Here is a 15,055-nt window from a genome sequence, read left to right on the forward strand (position 1 = left end):
GAGTATCTGAGTTACTTCAAAATTGGGATGAGGAGGCATTGTCCTATGTAGATGATATTCATTTGATGGACAATGAGTTATTGGATCATTTGAACAGTTTGAACAACATAATTCTGGAGTTCGCCGTTGAGGGCTACAAATGTAACTTTAAAAAATCAAAAACTGCCCACCTCAATGGCCTAATTTTGGGATATGAGTTATCAAGTGAAGGAAAAAGCCTGGCCGCTGGTTTTCTAGAAAAATGTGCGCTGCTCCAACTTCCAAAGACTCTGAAAAGTTTACAATGCATTTTAGGATTCCAATATTTGGGCAGAACATACAGTTTGGATTACGCAGAAAAGTTGAAACCTTTCTACGACTTAATTAGACCTGATTTTTCAGTTCAACATTGGACACAGGAACACACAGAAATTCTTAGTTCTGTACAAGCTAACATGATAGCTTCTAAACACTTACACACACGTGTAAACACTACTAATTTGGTGATCTGTGTAGTTGCGGGTCAATCAGGGTACACTTACTTAACCTTCAATGAAGGCGAAACGGTATCCATAGTATACACATCACATTTGTACACAAACGCTTAAATGCATTTTGCATCCGCAGAAAAATACTAACGGCTGTACAAACTGCTGTAGTGATAGAAAGAGCATTAGCTCAGGGGAAACAAATAATTGTTGTGACTCCAGTACCAACCTTACAGGCTGTTACCAAAGCCTCTAGATCAGTATGAATACATTATTTACACTGACGGATCTACCCAGCCTGCCATAGGAAGTAAACAGCAATACAGCGTAGCATGCGCGATTATGAGGGGACGTATGTGGACGGCAAGTTTCATCCTAGCAATATGCAGACGCAGTCTCTATGAGATTGCATGGCACAGCTGACAGAACTTAAAGCCTTGATAATGGCACTAAAAAATACGGATCGGAATTCCCCACACTCATTGTGTGTGATTTGTTTTACTGTGTCCAGTCATGCAATGAATATCTTCACTATTGGGGCCAGAATGGTTTTAGAGATTCCAAGGGTTGAACAATAAAGCACAAGTTGCTTTGAGAAAAAGTGGCCGAGCTGAAAAAAGCTTGCCACGGGCTCATGTAATTCACACATTGAGTCATCAGCATGTTGCCGTGCACATTGAAGGGAATTCACTGGCTGATGAAGCCGCCAAGGCGACAGTGCGAACTGCTGCCGCTGCTGCAATCACTCATTCTAGTACGAGAATTGACAGATAGATAATGATAGCTGTGAACACAACGCGCAACAATAGCCCTGCCTTGCCAAAATGTTTTCCACTCAAGTACTCCTACAAGTTAGATGCACAAAACATTCCGTATGCTCAAATTCCAGGAGTGGGGGATAGAGTAATACCAAACATGTATCGCAGATTAGGTTTAATTCTAACTGCGCACGAGGGTCTGGGTTCAACAAACGCAGGTATCGCTGTGACAGTTTCACTACTGAAACAATGGTACCGGTGGCTAGTTCTTACTAAACAGACCAAGAGTGTTTCTTCTTAAATGCAATGTCTGTCAGCAGATAAAGGGTTCCACTATAGCACATCCATCACAAACACCATGACTGATTTTAGACAGACTACTCCCATGTGTCTATTTGGGCCACTGCAGCCCCTTACAATCAGACGCGGCTTACAAGTATATCTTGGTGAAAGTGGATTCATGCTCTAGATTCCTATGGGTCGGGCCCCAGCGCTCGGCTGATGCTCAAACTGTTATAAAGAATTTTGAGTCTTCATAGGCACATACACAATTGGAACATTACATTCCGACCATGGCCCTGCGTTCAGCTCTCAGGGCTTACAAAGAACCCATCTTAAGTTTGGGTGTTGCATTGCGGTACTCCTCTCCATATCATTCCGAGGGAAATTCAATTGTGGAGAAACCGGAACTTTATGCAATCCTTAACAGCTAGGGTACTAGGCTCGGGTGGTAGTTGGGTCAATCACCTCTATGGTGTTCAGAGGGCACTCAATAACATGCCAAGAAGTTCCCTGGCGGGTTGTACTCCATATGAAGTTCTGTTTGTGACTAGAATGTGGGTACCTGACCTCGATTGTGGAAGCACAGTGGCGGATGAAAAATTATTTGACATCAATGATCATTTGGCTGTTTTACAGGAACTTAATGAATTCCGGGCCTTACCAAGCAGCATCCAAGTAAAACACACTGCCACTGGGGAAGGGAAAGCTGTAATGGCAAGACCTGGCTGGGTCTCAAAGTTTGGGGACCTAGTCAGAGAAAAGATTGTGGACAAAAAAGAATTTGGGCCATCTTACCTTTGGGCCTGTACCTGTCCTGGCTGTTCCAGGAACAAGAACAGTACTTTTTCCCGCCTTTTGCTGGCAAGAAAGAAAAGAGATTTGTCTCAATTGATCTGATCAAACCACACTTTGTGACTGATAGTTAATAGTAGGCCGCGTGGGCTCCTGGGTAGCCGCCAATCTCCTCTCGCTACCATACAGGAAGTTCAGACAGAAAGATTAATAACGTTTTAAGACTCTACGATGTGAAGGAGTTACCAACAATGAAATGGAACTTGTACCTGTTGAACTTGAACAGCAACAAAACACAAATGAAACACAGATCTCATTTCGGCCTAAGACCGACATCTACGTGAGTATGTCTTGACAAGAGGCATCTGCCATTTCTGCAAAACCTGCTGAGCTATCAAAGATAGGTCAAACTGCGTCTGGCTACTTCATCGATTTTGATAATTTCTCATTGGATCCACATGAATCCGACTTACCGCCACCACCTGTTTCCCAAAACTAACAGAATTGTGATTTTTTTCTTTTGGCTGAAAATTACTTACCTTGTTTCTCCCTGGCTACAGCTCTGGATTGCTATAGGTCTACTGTTCCTGTTCCTCTGGATAGGTGTATTGACTGTCTTTTTCCTGCTCCTGAATAGACATTACATCCCAGAACGCTCTGCAGCACAAAATGTGAAATTGGTACCTAAAGCGCATACATCATCACACCGTGAACAAAGAGACCAGTGCTTAGTGAACATTACAGCAGTTCCAATTCCAGAGGGAATAGTTTAGGACAGGGTTTCATATGATGTATATGGTCCAACTGAACTTTTAAAAATACCACACTTATTGAAACATTCTTTAAGAGATATCATCACCGCCAGTACTTTCTCTGATGATTGGGACTTTGAAACTGTAAATACTATGCTATCTGATTTAGAGCAATCTGCTGCATTTTCAAGGGTTGAATTGTATGATGATACATCTGATTTTGACACCATTTATTGTTACCAACACTATGGTCATCATTTCTTGCACAAAGCAGGAATCCTACGTAATGTTTTCTCTTACCATCAATGGGAACATTGCCCAACACCTCCGAAAGGTAGTTCACAAACGTTTGCACAAACGTTTGCTTGTTTTTCAGGGTTTAACACATCAGATCCGACATTTTATTATTATAAGCTTGCACTTACACTTGCAAAGAAAAATATGCTCACTAACAAAAAACAAATACACTCTGCTTCCTTTATTTACCAACTGTCTTTACAGGGTTTTGAGTTTTGGAGGGACACTAGGTACAAAATCTGCCTGGTGGACCAAAGATTGGCAAGTTCAGGGAACTGAGGCTTTATTTAGAGCGTGCCTCATAACACATCAGATTATCTTCCTGAACGACACAGTGCAAAAGACTTCCTGTCCTGGTCTAGCCAAGATCAAGGACTTGAACATACCATGAATTCACTCACTTAAATACTTTGAGGGTTGGCAAAATTTCACACAAAATAGTGAGGATACACTGGATGCCATACTACACCATGGTTCTTACAATTCATCAGACCCCAATTGGAAAGGATGGTTGGTATAGCCAAGATTCAGGGTTACCACGGAAGGGTTTAATATCCATAGGCCTGACCAACACTACGTACAACAAGACTGTGGGGTGGTGACATCTGTTGGGAAGTTATGCCTGGAGTGGATAAAATCCTCAATACTGTCCTGGGGGAAACAACAGTTGTCCTTACTCTCAGATGACATGGATCTCAGGGATTTTTTGTTAGGTCCCCAGAAGCCTTGTCAAAAGCACTTCATGTATGCTATTTACAACGAGGTTTGGAAAATCTCGCAGCGGGAGGCTGCTGAGAGATTGTGTGAGCTTGACAGGGTTAACCTAGAAAAGACTTTGGCAGTGGTTGACAATGGTCAACATTCACTGGTCAACATTGTGTCTTCTGCGAAAGATATAATGGAATAGGATTTGTCTATATTACAACATGGACAATCGTAATTGCGATCCATTCTATTATTGAGCTGGACGCTACACTCATTGTGCTCTGGTCACATGCCCTGGCATGACTCTGTTTTCTGTATACAATCTAACAGAAAGACAGACAACAATGGCACGAAGAGATGTGAAATATACAATGCTACACATTGAAAAATTGGACCAATTACCTTTTACCGTGGCCGAGTCACCTTCCACAGAATGGTTATTCCATAGCATTATTACATACACTACCAGTCACGACATTCCAATTTCAATACTGTCTACAGTAACACCAGGTGGGCAGGTATGAAGCATTGGGACAGGGATACATATATGAATCTTGGGATTTGCCATACAGATTTAGATGCAGGAATGGCAAAGTTTTTCTCAGCGTGTCAGACTGTGAGAGTTCTTTAAGTGGGTCTCTAATTTGTCACGATATTTTGCTTCATGGAGCCTGCAACGTTTTGGTTGCAAACCTATTGTGTCACTTGGAAGGATCCCCAGCTTCTGTGATTCATCCGGTGTTCAAACTACTCTCGAAAGGGAGCTATTTGATGTTGAAGAATCAAGGTTGTTGTGGGATGGTGCCGGATATTGCATATCTGGTCACAATAAGTTCCAGTGTTACTTGTTGTATGCAAGTATTGTTTCCACTGACCCATACAGTTAGGGATGCTACGCAATGGCCTTCATTGGATGTTTCCTTTATGTGGTTTAATTCTCTGAGCAGACTGAAAGCCATGCTTTTACAAGAGGATGTGACCTTAACCTCAGCCCAAGAGACATTTGATCTCCAGTTTGTAATGGTTCATCGTATCTTTAACATGTCTGCTACGAGGGCGATTGTGCACCTATTTAAGATCATAGGTTCTGGACTATTGAGCAACTTTCAGTCAATCTTCCGAGTTATTCCCGTATTTATACATATTGTATTGGGAAGCGTTTTTGGAGGGCTTCCACTGGTCCTATTACTTGTAGTGGGTATCCTGGTTTTAATTTTTCTGCTGGCAATGGACGGCCCAGTTTCCAAAGAGATGGAAAAAGCACTTCTGGTGCGACGTTGCCGTGAACGCATGGTACTCCATCTGGGCACCCCTCGGCTTCGGGAGCTAAGCGAACATTGGTTTCAATCGTTCAGACCAGTCTGGGTTGACTGCATCTTGCCTGTGCTCTGCTGCCTATTCTGCAGCTATGAATGCATGTTGGACATATGTAGGCCTGCGTGGCGAACTCCGCTCCGTTCATGGAGTTTGTGGAATTTTCTGCACTCCGTGCTCTGCGGAGCTCACAGAGTGTAGAAAACTCTGCTTTGCGTAGTGCAATGGAGTTTTCTCACAGTTCGCGAGTGTGAGCTGCCGCTCAAGTAGAATTTGTACCCGAGAGGCAGAAAGACCAGCGCGAACAGCAGTACGCACTGCACTCTGCCACTTGCGGAACTCCGCAGAGTTTTTTGTCACTTCGCGGAGTTCCACGTAGCAACACTCCACGAACTACTCCCAGGCCTGGACATATGTCTGACCCTTCCATTGGCTCCTTAAAGGCATACATATTACAGTGTCCTCAGCATATTCCCATGTTAATGATGGCATTCTTAGAGCCTCCATTTTGATGCTTCAGCTCCTGTCGGAACAGACACCGGCTCTACCACAGACACACAGGTATCGAGTGTTTCCTCAGCAGCTGGTGTGGGAACTGAAGGTGTTCACCTTTGCTCCACTGACATGATACCAGAGGTGTTACAGCGACCATTGTCTGCAAATGCAAGCGACAGTGATGTTGCGTCTCCCACACAAGACACATAAACATTCGGCTCTTCATGTGTTGGGATCAATTCGGCCCATTTTCCAAAACAAGCCAAATTGGAATGTAAAAACATTGTTTTGTTTTATTTTTTCTTTTGCTCTCACTGAGCACCATGTCTTTCGATGTGCTCTGTTGGTCTAGTAGTATATCGACTGTCTAGGGGACTTATCGACCTTTTTTAGTTTTTAGCATCATTTTTTACATATACCATGTTTTTAGATGTTTTTAGACATTGGTTTTTATGACAATGTTTTTATGCTTTTTTAATAGGCATATTTTAGTATTAGTTGACCTTATCGACCTTCAGATGAGGAGTGGGTGTTATGAACCCCAATGTACCCCAATATAGGCATAGGTAGCTACACAACTTTTTACCTACATTTGTCCTACCTTGCTCTGCATAACGGTTCTAACACTGACCTTTTACCCAGTTATGTGCTGAATAAATGTCGATCAGTCTCTTAGAAACTGGCCTCATTTATCATACATGAGGATTTTTAGAAAAGTCCCCAGCAAATGACGTACATCACAGCATGAACATACTCTGCGTAAAAGTCATGGTCATCTTCATCCTAAGGCGAAAAAACTGCTTTGCATAATTGCAGGTATTGTTCTAGGCTCATTTGCATAATTGTACAAACATATTGATTGTGTTAGGAACCCGAGGCTATCTTTAGTGTATAAAGGATCCATATCAAACACTAGATAGTTAGAGGAGAAGCTTCCATGCTGACACAAGACTTTGAGATTCCGGCACGCAGAAACTTCCGGCATGCAGTGGTCTGACATCCACTGTGGAGTGTCCAACTCAAGACCATGTAATGGGTTTGGCTCTTTCTTAGGGGATTCTTAGATTTGCACCCATACACGTGCTAGGTACATTTAGGTACACTTAGATAGGGTCCGCATAGTAGGAGTATGCTTGATTACTGCCATGTATCTGTATGCCTGCATATATTCACTGCTTTAGCACCGTGGTAGAATACTACCTTTTATTTATTCTGTTGGTGCTTTAATCTTATACATCTGTTTTCTGTCTAATGATTGTCGCAGCAAACATGTTTTATACTAGAATGACGCTAGTTCAATAAATGCTTATTGAAAACATTCCCACCATTTATTCTGTGTATATCTCTGAGACTCCGAGCCCGCTTTCACAAAAGTAATCTGAGACAAAGTTATAACATACCGCCATACATAAAACATACAGTGAAGATAGAAGTCAGCTCGCTTCTCATAAAAATATTTGCAAATATATCATCTATATCTTGTATTATTATATATAACAGAGCTACATCTAAATATGTATAACTAGAGATACACATATACCAGTGTGTGTATATACATATAATATATATCCGTAATCAGGGAGTGCTGCAGAAACAGTTAAAAGCTGGGTGCTACGGACTTTCAGTTGGGCAGTGGCATCTGAAGAAGGCATTAGCCTAAATGAAATCCCTGCCTGTGGCTCCTTCCATCGGCGTTGTTGGAGGGTGTTTTGGATTTGTTCGTGTCAGCCAGAGACACGTTAAGGAGCCCCGTTTCATCAAGTTGGCTGCCTGCTTTCCTGGTTCCTGTGCAAGCAGTTTTTGTTTTTTGCTAAGGTATTGGCGTGCGGCAGCCCACCTCCAGAGTGCGGGAAAAGCAAGGGATGCTGCTGGTCGGCATTCCGTGACTTCACGGAGGTGGCTGGTGCATTGTAACCAGCCCACGACCCAGCGGACCTGTACCCTGCAGGTTGAAACGTAGTGCGGGGTCTCGAGGGGTCCTGAAGATTTTATTTGGACTGAATAAAGTGCGCCCAGCTCTGAAGACGCTTTAAAACACAAAAATTCAACTTTGGTTTCTCCACGTTCCGTCGGCCCAGGTATGAAGCATTCTGTGAGCTGTGAAGGACTGGGTTATTCTAAGACCCAGCGGTGCCAGGGAACAACACCTGAAACCTTCGTGGGTTACCTGTTCTGGCGTACCAAACACAGAGACACGGGACACTTCCAGCGACGTCAGAGATCAGCGTTTATTTACTGCAGGGATACAGAAGTCACAAGAAGTACACAGCGTGTAGGTTCTCGGAGACTGCTTCAATTTGCAAAAGTGGATCGCTCCTTTTATACACGTTTTTCCCATAGAACAGTATGGTGAACAAAGATTACAACTCAGTTCCCACAATAAACTTCAAAAGAGTCGCGATCATGTTTCAGGAGGCCGGAACATAACTACAACAGTATTGCCAGTTCCCAACTGTAAAAACATATCTTCTCTGCAATAAAACACATTCCATCCTGACCATAAACACATTAGGAGAAGGGACAAAAACAGATGCAAAGAAAGGACAAGGATGCACAACAGATTAGAGAAGAGTGTTAGGAGTAATAAAGGAAACTCGATAACGAGATCAGAGACACCGTGTCTAATGTATGCATGACTGAAACAATAGACCGGCACGGCAAGATGAGCCTTGAGCGGGGCCATCTGCCTTCGTCGTGTCATTTCCCTCATTATAAAAGTCATACTCAAAGGAACACGTGTCCCTCGTGTAAGCTTGGGAGTCCCAGGGTCACGAAGCGGACAAAGTCCGTTCGCTGGCTACTTGAGGGCAAGAAAACAAAATGGATGCCGTATCTAAAATGGAACCCGAGGGTTCAGATGAACAAACCTGAAAATAAGACGAACCATACGTGGTTGCGTAGCGAAACTGCGTACACCCACTATACTCGTCATTTGCGGTTCGTAGATACCCAACTCATCCATATTCGTCACCACTCAAAAGTGTCGTTCTGTCCCACACGGAACCTCAGACGCTCCTTTTGCCCTCATGTAGGCAAGCACTAGTCAAGATCTATTTCAATATTCATCAGATCGTTCAGTTGCTGCTGGAACATCATTCTATTCATCAACGTTTCCTTGGTAACAGATGGCCGTCTTATACACGTTGTAGCACATAGGCCACATAAGGCAGGACCACACTGTACACAAAGACAACACGTGAACAGAAACGTTACAATGACCCCTACGATCATCAGAATCTTCCAACCCCAAGTTGACATCAGGCCCCAAAACCATCCTAGAAGCGTCCAATTACCTTCGTCCACGTGTATGGACTCGGAAATCTTGTGCAACTTCGAGATGGCTTGGTAGACAGTTGGAGCATTGTCAGGAATAAAAATGCAACAACTCGAATGGATAACTTTACACACACCACCTCTATCTGCGAGAACAACATCTAGAACCATACGGTTCTGCAACGTCATGAGTCTATCCGCCTGAAGTTCAGCTGTTAAATTACCAAGGGCACTTGCAGTAATATTAGCAGTCGACTCAACTACACGTGTCAACTGTCTTAGGTTCCTGCTATTAACCATAGGTCCCCAAAACGGCAAGAAACCCTTAAAGAAGTCTCCTGCTTCTTGACCGGCAGTATCCTCTTTGCTAATAACGCCTCTCACAACTCTAGTTTTGTGATAATCTGAGGCGACAGTGAAAGTCGGTGGTAAAAGATTCGCAATATAACAGGTACCCGAAAAATCACGGGGTAACCATGTATATGCTCGTTCATAACATACAAAATAAGTGCCCTTAGCGGTCAGAAAAACAGGGGAAGAGAGCATCGGCAGAACATACGTGTCAGTGCAAGCACTGTTCCCAAGTTGTGCTCTCGGAATTCGACCCAAACCTTTCAAGCAGAAATTACCGAGGTGTGGTACAATCCATATTGGGGACGAGCTCTTAAGCTGTCTATCACCCACTGACGTACTATACTCAGCCTCGCTCAGATCCTTATAAGCCTGTACCTCTTCATTTGGGATAAGCGATGCATCAAAAACATCTCTATCTAAATCCGCGATCGCTATCGCCAAGGGTTTGTGATACGGCCCAGGACCAAGATTGGCAGAACGTGGCTCTCGACTGGGGTAGGAATCTAGTGCACTACGGAACATAGTTTGGAATGCTCGGGCTGAACCCTGGGAGCTGTACGGAAGGACCAAATATGGAATACCGCTATCCATGGTATGTGGCATTAACCCACACACCCAACAATTGGTAGTATTCATCACCAACTGATGCTGATGCAGAAGTTGAACGAAGGAGTTATTCATAAATTCCGCACGTCTAACCTGTTCATGTTGAGGCAGAGGATGGAAAGAATGTGGGGAAACAGTGGTGAGGGAGCTTAGTTTAGGAGAAAAGGTAGGTGAAACAGAAGGTAATAACAACTGTACTCCAAAATACACTCCACCCACCAATAACATAGATACGGTCAGGAACAGTAGGAACACCTGAAACAAAAAACATTTTGTACATACAACTCTTCTTAATTCTGATCTCTGCGCTGACATCCTTTCTACTTCCAACAGCTTAGAGAATGCCATCCTCTACAAACCGTCCGTGACGTACTTGACGCACTTCGTTCTGAGTAGCGATTATCAATCCCCAGGAGTTCCCAGGAATCGACAAAAGTAACCGACCTAGCGTCAGAAACCTGCTAAACAGAAAGGAGTACCCGCACGGCCCTACGGTGACCCGGATGGAGAGGTTTCCTCGAAAAGTTCAGATTATAAATCTCTTAGCCGTGGGACAACACATAAAAATTCAAAAAGAAAGGATATAATTGTCCATAATGTTCATAACACCAAAAACAAATATACAACTAATTTTTATTAGTCCTTGAACGAAGAAAGTATCGACTTCTTCCAGGTCGAGTTTGCTCTACAAACAATTGTTCAGCTGGCGCAACAGTATTCGATGAAGTGGACAACGAGTCAGACCTTGGGCTCTCTGCTACCGATGACTCCACATGTGGGTTTGACAGTGACAAATCATTCCCCACAGGTTGAGCGTCGCTAAACGGCACAAAGTACAAAGGAGTCTCAGTTTCTGTTGCCGAAATCCCAGTCCTCACCCAACCATCCGTTGGTAAGGGGATTGGTACCTTTTTCGTGTGGCTGGCGTGTACCCAGTTCTTCCGGCCCTCCAGTCGAACCGCAGTCCTCGTTGTCAACAAGACTTGAAAGGGTCCTACAAATCTTGGCTCCAAGTTACGCTTCCGACCAAAATTTCGGGTAACAACCCAGTCCCCTGGCCGGAGCTGGTGTCCAGGACCCTCTGTCTGCGCCGGTAGAGCTTCAAAGACCTGTTGATGGATTAACCGTAGTTTAGTGGTCAAATCATGCAGGTAATCAATTAACATTGGATACTCAAGACTATCAAAAGCCCTTGGTCTAGGGACCCCCCAAATATTCGCAGGGCGGCCGAACACAATCTCATATGGGCTAAGCCCTACTCGAGAGTGTACGGTCGCTCTGGTCGATAGGAGAGCCAGAGGCAAGGCATCAGGCCATGATAGACCAGTCGTAGCTTGAATCTTGGCGAGTTTTAGTTTTAGGGTACCATTGTACCCTTCAACCAAACCCGCTGCCTGAGGATGATTAGCACTATGGAATTTTTGACGAATTCCGAGACCCTTACACACACTCTGCATCACACTTCCCACAAACTCACTTCCATTATCTGACCACACAATCCGTGGCATTCCGTACCGAGGAAAGTATTCCTTCAGCAGGATTTTTGCTGTGGACAGGGCAGTGTTATCCTTAAGAGGATAGGCCTCAATCCATCTGGAGAACGCACAAACCACAACCAAAACATACTTTAGGTTATTGCATCTCTCCATATGGATAAAGTCCAGCTGGATAACCTCAAAGGGACAAACAGGAGGAGCAAAATGACCAGGTGGAGTGGGGGTGCCCTTGCCAGGATTGTGCATCAAACACACCATACAATTCCTAACCACTCTCTCGGCACATTTAGCAATACCCTCATTTCTCCATACAGGGGACAAGAACCTACATATTCCTTTCGCACTGATATGTGACAACCCATGAGCCATCGTCACAACAGCTAATACATACGCATCTGGTAACATCCACCTCTGACATTCCGTCAGGTCAACCCAACATCCATGCATGTCCAACTTTCCCGTACTTTCTCTCCACTTAGTCTTTTCAGCTTCAGTAGCTTCGTTCTGAATTGCTTTCACACTCTCAATAGTATTTTCACACATACCAGTCTCCGTCGGCCACCTCACTGAACTCGTGACATACATTCGGGTCGCAAGATCTTTAGCCGTTTCCTTAGCAATCTCATCCGCAAATGCATTACCACGACCAACATCATCCGTCACTTTCCGATGTGCACTACATTTAACAATCGCCACTTGTTTAGGCAGTGTAAGTGCATCCAAAAGGTCATTCACGAGCTGCCCATGCTGAATCTTCGTACCATGCGATGTCATAAATCCTCTTTCTCTCCACAGTCTTCCAAAGTTATGCGCAACACCGAATGCATACTGACTGTCGGTAAACACATTCACTCACTCGCTTTCCTTTAGACAAAACACACGCTCTTGTCAATGCGATCAACTCTGCAGCTTGTGCTGAATTCTGATTCAATCTCGCAGTTTCCACAACCGTGCTCAACGTCACCACAGCATACGCAGTCGTCACATCGCCATTCGGCAATTTAAAGCACGAGCCATCCACATACAGAGTACCATCGGGATCTGTCAAGGGAGTGTTTTTCAGGTCCGCACGACCTTTTGTTTCTTCCTCAGTTCGTAAATAACAATCATGTGGTGGCACATCATCTGATTCCATATTAATCGGCAACAATGTCGCCGGATTCAGTACATTACAACGTTTGATCTGTATATGACTTGCCAAAAGGGTCAGCTCGTACCCAGACAACCTTGCACTCGTCAGATGTTGAGTCTTTGTCCGATTCAAAAGAGTATCAACTGCATGCGGAACCATCACCATGAGCATATTATCCATAACAAGACCTGCGGACTGCCGAATAGACGCCGCTGCTGCCGCTGTCGCCCTCAAGCAACTTGGCAACGCTCTAGCTACCGGGTCTAAGGTCGAGGAAAAATATGCACACGGGCGCTGCTTGCCACCAAATTGTTGCGTTAAAACACTCAACGCACAACCTTCCCTCTCGTGAACGTATAATGTGAATGGCTTGCTGTAATCAGGAGTACCTAACACGGGAGCCGAACACAGTGCATCACGTAGTTCAGAAAAACTTTTCTGACATTCCTCCGTCCATGGCAAAGGAGTCGAAACGTCCTTGCACGTGAGAGCTATCAATGGCTTCGCTAACAGTGAAAAATTCGGAATCCACTGTCTGCAGTATGACGTGATACCTAAAAAGGCACGCACATCTCTCTGGGTTGTTGGCACAGTCATTCGAGCAATTGCTGCGATTCTTTCAGGGGTCAACCTTCTTCCCGCCTTTGACAATAAGTGACCTAAGTAGGTAACTTCTTGACAACAATATTGCAATTTAGAAGGTGACACTTTGTGGTGTAAGTCACAGAGATGCTGTAACGGTGACACAGTAGCAGTCTTGCAAACTTGTTCAGTATCTGCAGCTACCAACAGATCGTCGACGTACTGAATCAAAGCCGCACCACTCGGCAGCACAAACGCATCTAGTTGACTCTTAAGAGCTTGGCTGTATATCGATGGGCTCTCACAATAGCCTTGAGGTGCGCGTTTGAACCGGAAACTGCGACCTCCTAACGAAAATCCGAACAAATCACGACTTTCCTCAGCAATCGGAATGCTAAAGAACGCATTCTTCAGATCAATTACCGAGAACCATGATGCAGAGGCTGGAATCAAAGTCAGTAAAGCTGTAATGTCTGGAACCACAGGAAACTGCGGGACAACAATTTTATTTACTTCCCGTAAGTCAATGACTAGACGATACACGGGAGGCTTGGACGGATCAGTTCGTTTCAGAATAGGCAACACGGGACTATTACACACGTTACCTCGTGTCTCCTCGATAACATCTTTACCGATCAGATCATAAATGATCGCTAATAGTGCCCGTTCACCATCAAGGGAAATACGATACTGGGGTATGCGTGGTAAGCGCGCATCAACTTTCAATTGAACAACATAAGGTGGGATATCCAGCAGGCCCACATCATTGGGACCTGTCGCCCACAAAGAAACCGGAAGAGAACTCAATTCCGGTGGGAGCTTATCGATCGATAGATACATAGGGGAAATCACATTCTCACCCAATGTAAGCTCCACACCCGTAGGAGAGCAGTACAAAGTCGCATGTAACCTCTTCAACAAATCCAAGCCCAAAAGATTCTCACCACAACCAGTAGTCAAAATCAAAGGAGCTTCTAACTCATGAGACCCAATCGTAAGGGGCAAGGGGCTAGAAACTGGATTGCTAACGGGGGCGCCAGAGAATCCAACGGAAACATTCGTTAAGCCAGACAAAGGCGCGCCAGGGAGTTTCGAATGCATAATGGAACTTTTTGCTGCACCAGTGTCCAACAGAAAAGGCTCAACGACACCCAATGTGGCTACTGCAACATAAGGCCCTCTCTGATCAACCGGAACTGATACTTCTCCCTTCCTTCGTCTATGGCTGTCCTAGTAGATACCATCCGTATCAACATCACGCTCGACGTAACAGTCATCCACATGATACTGTGCAGATCTACCAGACGATGGTTCGCGGCGATCAAAACAATTCTGCGAGTCTGAGGAAGTGGCAAAACGCTCGGCCTGATTCTGAGTAACTCCACGACCTCTACCACGTGAAGCTTGTTGAGGACCACAACGACCTCCTCGAGCTGACACACCATTATTCCTATCACGGAGAACCGGACAATTAAACTTCAAATGGCCCTCCCCTCGACAATACGCACATTGATTATATCCCAACACAAAACGAGGTGCGGGAGAGTCATTTCGCGTCTGCGATCTGGAGAACTGTGATTGCGATCGATTTGGCTGTTGCGAATCACTGAAATTCGAGCGCGGAGGATACGCTTGCTGCAATAAGACCTTAGTTTTAAGATCCTTTGTTTTCTTATCTGCACGTTCACTTTCCTCCTTTTCCCTATTTTCGTAATATTGGGCCGTAGCCAATATTTGAGCAGTGGTAGAA

This window comes from Triturus cristatus, chromosome 3_1 (assembly GCF_964204655.1).
Source record: "Triturus cristatus chromosome 3_1, aTriCri1.1, whole genome shotgun sequence".
NCBI classification, from domain to species: domain Eukaryota; kingdom Metazoa; phylum Chordata; class Amphibia; order Caudata; family Salamandridae; genus Triturus; species Triturus cristatus.